The sequence below is a fragment of the Podarcis cretensis genome (genome assembly GCF_951804945.1).
Source record: "Podarcis cretensis genome assembly, chromosome: 2".
NCBI lineage: Eukaryota > Metazoa > Chordata > Lepidosauria > Squamata > Lacertidae > Podarcis > Podarcis cretensis.
Genome location: NC_137171.1, coordinates 39,034,189 through 39,043,005, shown reverse-complemented (window position 1 = coordinate 39,043,005; position 8,817 = coordinate 39,034,189). Strand labels below are relative to the sequence as shown.

The 8,817-nt window shown below is 42.7% G+C and overlaps 1 protein-coding gene across 1 annotated transcript in view; it reads left to right on the top strand.

Annotated features, from left to right (window-relative positions):
* The first annotated feature begins 2,167 nt into the window (after positions 1–2,167).
* The window catches only part of MYOCD (myocardin), a 238,553-nt gene continuing 231,903 nt past the window's right edge, over positions 2,168–8,817 (top strand). The window contains exons 1-2 of the mRNA XM_079965957.1: positions 2,168–2,673; positions 3,755–3,982. The gene's annotated coding sequence lies outside the window, so the exon portion shown is untranslated. The remainder of the gene's footprint in view (positions 2,674–3,754; positions 3,983–8,817) is intronic.

Sequence of the window (8,817 nt, the reverse complement as noted above, 5' to 3'; positions counted from 1 at the left end):
CATCCGTGGCATTTTGGAGAGTAACGTAAGCAAGAAGGAAGATCTTTGCTTCAAGGATAAATTTTGACAAGGATGGAAGGGATAGGATGATGTAACATGACATGAATGTGAGAGAATGCAGGCACGTTATACTTGGGTTGTAATCATATACTGTACACAATTACTGTAGAATTTGTTGGGGCTTACTTACTACATATGTGTGCTAATAGAGGGAGATTCATTTCCTAATAACTGTGTACATTTTGCCAAACAAGACAAGCTGAGGTTTGTCTGCCTAGATATGTACTATACTGAAACTTGCTTAAAAAGAAAATTAAAAAACCTGGTAAAAATTTTGCTGAGCTTTCTTTTTGTTTAATAAAAGAGAAACAATAAAGATAAAGCTGAGTATGTGAGTCACTTGTCTCTTGCTACCAGAGGAGATGAAGGTTGCAGCTTGTTCCTCTTCATGCAGCCGAAAGAAAGACCGCTTTCCTACTAAGATATTTGCAGATTAAAAGGCAAAAGGATCAGTTTTTGGAATACTCCACTGATGTTGCAAACCCCCTTGTTAATAGACATGTCTTGGTTTGTTACCTCATTTTAATTAATCATAAAACAACGACAGCTGCCAAATATGGAGTCTGGACCCAGGCCTGCAACTGAGTTGAAACCCTTAAAATATACTATTTATGGTACTTGAGGTTTAAAGCTTCAATTTCTTGTATAAACCTTGCCTTTCCTAAGAATTATGCCATGTGTGTATAAGCAGATTTATCTTGACTTCCAGAGGTGCTCCAGCCCTCCTACAAGCAGAATTCACATTTGTATATGTTTTGAAAAAGCAATGAGGTGGCTATGTTGCTTTTTCATACAAATGGTCCTTTGCTGTCACACTGAGAAAAACAGGTTTCCTAATAATGTATATAAGGCAGGGCTTGCTTCTGACTGTATATGCCCCACGTAGCTGTATTGGCCTTTTCTTACACTTTTCTTATTTATAGAGCTGGTGTGGCAAAAGGCCATAGGAAAAGTAGATACCTCATGAGGTGCTGACAATGAGACCATGTCCTCCACCATAATGCCCATCTGTCCATTTAATAGCTGGTGCAGCATAGATATATAGGGGCATTTCTTCTACACATGCATGCATGCACACGAAAGCTTATACCAAGAACAAACTTAGTTGGTCTCTAAGGTGCTACTGGACAATGTTTTTATTTTTATTTTTATTTTGACTGCATCAGACCAACACGGCTACCTACCTGAATGGATAACTACAGTTAGCAAAGATGATTGTGCAAATATAAAGCTAACCAGTTAGCTCAGAAAAAGGGAGTGGGAATCCTCACATGAAAGGAGAGGAGGAATGGAGGGCTGATGAGAATGGTACACTCCCATTTGGCTGGAACTCATCAGAACTCAGTTCCAGCTCCTCTCAGGTGGGCACCATTGCCATTATAAGAGAAAAAGGTGGGCATACATAATGAGCTCTAGCACCTCTTTTTCTAGAAAAAAAGCACTGTGTGTAGCAGGCTGAGGCCACATGCAAATTTTAAAATTATCTGATAATCTGATAATCACAACTATTTGCTACAGTCTAGGATTTCTCAAACTCTCTAGCTGCGGAGCCCTCTTGAGAGGGATGAAGCTTATTGAGGCCTACCTCTTACAAAATGGCAGCATCTAGAGGTTTGCCACAGAAATTATTTGCCACAGAAATCTCCTTGTGGCCACACATTCTGTGGTTAAAGTTTCTTTAAGTTCCCAACTTTAAGCATATTTTGCTAATCCAGAGGGTTTTTTAAAAAATAAAATAAAAAATTGCATTACACACACCTCAAAGTATATATATATATATATATATATATATATATTCTGGTCATTTCTTCTTCCTTTCTTCGTTCATATTTAGTTTGTATCCTATTCCTCCCTCTTCTTTAACTTTCACTTTTTAATTCCTTTCCCCCGTCCCCTTTACATTCATTTTACCGCATTTCAGCAGTTTCCTTCTCAATTCTAGTTTGCTGTTGTTTAAATATTCACATTTAACTTATTTCCTTCAAATGCCAGCCCTTTCTCCTCAGGGAAGTCCCACCCTAGAACATCTTCTAAGCTCCACTTCTGTTCTTCCATCCCTATATGGGCCATGGACACACACACACACACACACACGCTCTCCAGTTCCACAGAAGAGGCTTCTTGGCCTGATAGGAGACTGCTTGTGACAGGAGAAGGTTTGGGGTGTGTGTGAGAGAGAAAGAGCACCTGGGTGTGTGAAGCAGAGGAGTCAGAAGATGCTGCAACACCAGGAAGGAAGCGAAACAGAAATTCCTGGCTCCACCTAACTTTAGACTAATGACAGTGCCACCTAGGGATTAATAAATCATAACACAGTATTTTCCTCACAGGGCCATTTCGTGTTATGGGCCTAAACAAAGAATCTCTCTCTCACACACAAACACCCACCCACATGCTTCCAGCCTTTGGGAGCAGAAGTGCCTGGGCCTCTGATTTATCACAGATTACATATTGAGTTCGCCCCTACATTTCCCTGAGGCTCTTCTGAAAACTCTCATCTATTGATCCTGAAGTACCTCACTAGGCCCAGGGCTTTTTTTGAGCCAGAATTCAGTTCCGATGCCTCTCAGGTGGCTCCATTGCCATTATAAGAGAACGAGGGAGGCGTTCATGGTGAGTTCCGGCACCTCTTTTTTAAGAAACATAACACTAATGAGACCTTTGAGGAATATTTCAGCTAAAAGACAGTTTTGCAAACTAAGGAGCCTCAGTTGTTCGCTGGGGCAGCTGGATTCTCTGACGAAATCAGTTGTGACTTTTTTTGACAGCTATGCAGCTGAGACACTGACAGTCACAGGAGCCCTGAGGGAAAAAGTTGGCAACTCAAGTAGACAGGAGGGAGCCAAACAAGGTTTCCTTTCTGTGTCTCTCGCTGACCATGCCTCAGTTTCCCCATAGCCTCCTTTCCCTGAGGCTTTTCATTCCTAACAACCTTCCACTAACAACTGTTTCTTTCGCCTCAGCCACCATGTCCTTTTGTGACATCACAGGCCATTCTCAGCCGATAGCAACAGCTAGGAGAAGCATCAGCATAACTTCCCCAGACTTGACAATTGTGGGGCACCTTAACATCAATTTATTCATTTATTACTTATGTCTCACCCAGGCAACACTTCATGAGTACTGATACCAGGCAAGGGAGTATAACATAATGTTCAGGTGTTTGATCTTCCGTTATCTGTCTTTGGAGAAAAAGATAGCATGCACACTACAGCTAGATGCATTTAGAAAGCCATTTTGTTCAGAAATATAAGCAGACTTGCTTAAGTGTGGCAGTTCTCGTCATGGCTTTCACAACTGTTCTTGAAAAAACCTAACCAACGTCAGACATCCCTCAAGGGGAAAAAAACCCAAGACAAGGAGAGGGATGGCTACCACCCAACAGCATCCCCCAGGCACCACCACTGGCTTCAGCGTGCCAACTTCCGTTGGTTTAATCTATTCATGAATACCCACCAGTTTCCTTTCACATATCACATTGATGTACATACACGTATTTGCCTCAACCATTCACCCTCCATACCTCCCATTCTCACACACAAACATACACCAGCCAGCATCCATGAAGAATGCCAGTGGACACATTCACTCACCATTCATTCACATTTGTGCCTGGCTTCAACCCACAAATATCCACCAACTTCTGAAGGTGAATTTCAATCAGCTTACATCCGCAAATATCCATCTGCTTCAGACTTGCAGCATCCACCAGCTTCTGAAAGTGCTCCAGTAGCTTTCGCCCAAGAACATCTGCCAGCTTCTGCTAAGTCCATCACTAGACATTGGCTAACTTCCGACCTTGGATATCATCCACCTTGAAGGGCGATCCCGCTCAGCAAGTGAACTGTCACACCATAGCACCCTGCAGCTAGCTGATCACCTTCACCTACCAATTCACCTCCTCCAAGAGGAAGAAGACAAGGTAATGCTGATTGTTATAGCTGAGGTTGCCATGCACTTTGCTGACATCACAGGTAGTCCATAGCCAATGGCAGCAGCTGGGGAGGCGTCATCATAAACACAGGCCTCACAGTTGTGGCTGCAATGATTTCTTTGTGTGTTTTATTATTTAAATGGTTTGTAGGCCACCCTTCATCTGTACTGATGGGGGCCTAAGTGGCGAAATGAGAGGGAAGGGAGAAAAAGAACAAGAGATGGGGAGCTGCTTCCCAGCTTGCTATCCCTCTGTTTTACAAATTTTTAATGCAAATAAGTTATTGCAGAACTTCTCTGGAAAGTTTACAAATTTGACTAAATGTGTGTGTATACAGTCCCCTCTTTTAAAAATGTCAGCATATCATTCAGATAACTGTTTAGCTGCCATGGTTTTTAGTCTGCTTTTAGCTGGATTGCCATGGGCTGGGATGGTTGTGTGAAAGCTGCCCACTTGACTTTCCCAGACCATTGCAAACCATTTGAAAATCTGTGGTTACAATGGCATATTACAATGTGATATTGGCACATCTTATAACAGGTGACTCTTGAAACCAGCTCAGTTCATGGCAGTGCAACTCAATCAGTACAGGCTGATAATAATAATAAAAAACAACCCAGGCAGGATTTACAGGCTCAGCCATTTGGCTCCTGAGCATGTGACTTTTGCAAACTCAAAAGAAACTTCAGTATCTACAGGGGTGGGCTCCATTTCAACAATTGTTGGAAGATTTATTCCTTTTGCATAAATTGTAGAGTTGTTTGTTGCAGCTTGAAGAGTTTTCTTTTTTGCCAGCCTCAGCCTATTACCTGCACCCCTTTTACGCTTGGAAATGTTCCTCATGCTGAGAAGGTAATGGGTGGAACTGCGGTTAAATGCAAGGAGTCAACCTCTTCTCCAACAGCTGGTTTCTTTACATGACAAGCTGGCATGCTGTTCAATGAGTGCTTATCTGTCTCTCATTGGCGGAGTCTTTTGCCAGGCTATCCAATTGCAACCCTTCTTTTCCTCCTTCTTTCTCAGAACTGGTGCTGCTCCTTGTGCTGTGCAAAGAGGAGATATGTGCATACTGTACATAAATCCTGGAGGTAACAACGACAGATCAATGAGCTTAGGAAACCTTATACATGTATACAGGCAGCACTTTGCCAGGGTGCTCTTTTCCTTAGAAAACTTTGGGACCAACCTAGCAAGAACTGTTTATTAAAAAGGCACATAAAACGGTTGTCTGGTTAATTGCAGGCAGATAGATCAAAGAAAGCTCTACGAATTTCAAGATTCTGGAACTGGTTCTGCAGTTGGCACTTTCTTTAATAGGAGTTAGTAATGTGTATTATTCCAAAACGAACATTATTCTCAACTCGCTGAAGTGCTGAGGGAACAAAAAGGGCAGGAAGGGAACGGAACACAGTAAGTTAGCCCAGTAGACACTGACTCTGCAAGGGCTTGATGCTAGCTTTCTTCACACAACATTAACTCAGAAAGAGTTCAGGCAATTTCCAGCTAGTCATTTTGTCTGGGAACAGTCAGAATCTTGCTGGTGTAACACTGAAAGTTTATTCTGCCTTGGTACAAACTTACATGTGGTAACTTAAACACATTTTTTATTCTTCTCAAAGTTTAATTTTAAAACACAGCTGCTCTTGAACCTATGAAGAACACCAAAGTATTAATTCTTATTATACTGTGCCAGGTTCTTATTGGTTGCTTGCCTAGTTTTCCAAGTCTTGAGATAAATTGACTCTTTGCCTGTTCTTAACTATTAACTGTCCTCCAAGCATCCATCTGACCTTGCTTTTGGCCTACACATCAGAGCATTTTGCTTTTTCTTTGTAGCAAAACTGAACTTCTCAGATCCACTTAGGGTTACTCGTGTTCAAGGATGCAACGAAATCTAGCAGAACTGTAAAAAAATGCATTTGTACATGTTTTCCAAAATTATAGATGCCCCCTCTGAGCAAATGAAAGCTGTTTACTAACTTTATTATGGAAATATTCTGTTTTTCAGTACCCTATTTCAGCTTTGCATAGCTTGGCTCATTGCTGAGAGGGTAGGTACATTTGAAATGTGCCTCTCTGGACCTTCTTTAATTAACAGCTGTCAGAGAAGGGGTCCCTTTTCATTTGTCTCACTCTTGCTTTGAACAGTGTGATTCTAGAGTTGCCCCCCCCCCATGTAATTCTAGACATTCAGCAGGTTCTGCATTTTGTCACTAGCAAAGAGAGCAGGGGAGGCTCCCACAGTATCTTCCACAAATTTGGGCAGGAATTCCAGACAGATGTTTGCTCCAATTTTGAAGTAGTACTCCAAACTCTGAGCTACATTTCCAAATATTTCTCTTCCTTCAATATTCCCTTTGTGCTCTGAACTTATGTCTATCATGGAGTTGCATTTGCAGCTGTCTTGATTTACACATTTATAATTAAGTTTTCTGCCTGGAACTCTTTCACCTTTGAGGGCTTTGCTTGCTGATAAAATGTTTTCTAAGTGCTAGATGAGCAGGAATAGTTCCTGGTCCCTAATTGTGAGCACACCTTTAGATGAACGAAATGAAATCAAACTTTTCTAGTTTGTTGGACCGTATCTACCAAAATAATACCAAATTATTTGCTCAGTAATTTACGGTAAAGTGATATGGCCAGTATAAGACTATCCAAATTTCCCCAGCTGAATGACTTAGGTCACTGTCTACAAGTGGGCATGGTTAAAATGACAATCTTGCATAAAACTAAATTAAATTTGAAGCCATGCAGCTAAATCTCACAATCACCAGGCTACTAAGGGCACCTTCAGACTATTCAGACATTTTGCAATATGGATAGTGATGGGAAAATGTGCTGCAAAGTGTGAATTTATTAATTACATTTCTATACTGCCATTCATCTGAGGACCGCAGGGCAGTTTGCAATATAAAAACACAAAAATACATACCATAGTAACAAACAGAAACAATACTCACCCCACAGTTTAAGAAGCCATAGATTGATTAATTAGCCAAAGGCCTGGGAGAAGATGAATGTTTTTGCCTGGTGCCTAAAGATATATAACGAAGGCACCAGGCGAGTCTCCATGGGGAGAGCATTCTACAAGTGGGGAGCCACTGCAGAACAGGCCTATCTTCAGAGGCAACCCTATGTAATAACACATTGTAGTAATCTAACCTAGAGGTTACCAGAACATAAATGACTGGTGTTAGGCTATCCCTGCCCAGTTGGGGGTGCAGCTGAACCACCGACCAAAGCTGATGGAAAGCACTCTGTGACACTGAAGCCACCTGAGCCTTAAGCGACAGCAGTGGATCCAGAAGTACCCTCCAGCTATGTACCTTCTCCTTCAGAGGGAGTGTGAATGCTTTCGTTGAGATTCCTGCATTGCAGGGGGTTGGACTATGATTCTATAAGAGCAGGAAACTTTCCACCCACCTAGTCAGGAAACTGACAACTGACAGTGTCTCAGTCTTATCTGTATTGCGCTTCAGTATATTGGCTCTTATCCAGGCCATTACTGAGGCAAGACAATGGGTCCAGCATATCCACTGTCACATCCGCAGATGTAAAGAAGTAGAGCTGTGTGTCACCAGCATATTGCTGACAATGTAATCCAATACTCTGGATGACCCCACTCAGCAGTTTTATGTACATGTTAAACTGTATGGGAGATGAAATTGAACCCTGAGGATTTCCACATTGAAGGCTCCATGGGGCTGAACAGCAGTCCCCAAGCACCACCCTTTGGAAATGACCATCCAAATAGGATGCTACGCACCCCTAACTCAGATAGTCGCTCCGAAAGGATACCATCATTGATGGTATCGAAAGCCACTGAGAGGTTGAGACTGAATAGGGACACATTTCCCTCTCCCGATATATGTCATAGGGTGATCAAAGCAGTTTCTGTGCCAACTGGCCTAAACCCTGATTGAAATGGATATAGAAAATCAGTTTTTTCCAAGAGCCCATGGATCTGGTCCACGACTACCTGCTCAAGAACTATGCCCAAGAAGGGGAGATTGGCAACTTGCTGGTACAGTAATTAATTAGATTTTCCAAAGGAGGGTTTATTGAGCAGTGGTTTTATCACTGCCTCCTTCAAGCAGGCAGGGGCCACCTCCTCTCATAAGGAGACACTGACCGCCTTTCTAGCCAGCCCACTGTCCCCTCCCTACTAGTTTTTATCAGCCAAGCGGGACAAGGGTCCAGAGTGCAAGTGGTCACCCTGGATTGATCTAAGCACCTTGTCCACATTCTTGTACTTAACTGACATTCATCCAACACAACATGATTAGACAGCACTCTTGTCACTTCTTGAGGTTCATCTGCTGTAACAGTGGAGTCAAGGTCATGGTGGATACAAGCAATCTTATCCTCAAAATGCTTTGCAAACAAGTCACAGCAAGCTACCATCAGTTCTGTCAGCTTCTCTGGACCAGACTGTAAAATACCCTGCACTACCTGGAAAAGCTCTGCCAGATGGCACAACGAGGATGCAATGTCTGCCTTCTTTGCTGCCTTCACTGCCATTAGGTAGGCTCAATGATGAGCCCTCATGAGTGTTTGGTTGCATTCAAGTGGAGTTTTCCTCCACTTGCATTCAAGTCATGTCCCAGCTTGTTTCCTTCCCCTAAGCTCTGGAGTATACCAGGGAGCCAAATGGGCTTCACAAAGCAGGAGAGGGCACTCAGGATGATGGTGTCAACAGCCCTACCATTTGGATGTTCCGGAGGTTGATCAAGGCTTCGACAGGAGCACCAGTCACAGCAGCTGGAAAATCCCACAGAGCCATCTGGAAACCCATCTGGAAACACCAGGGGCTGACCAGCCCC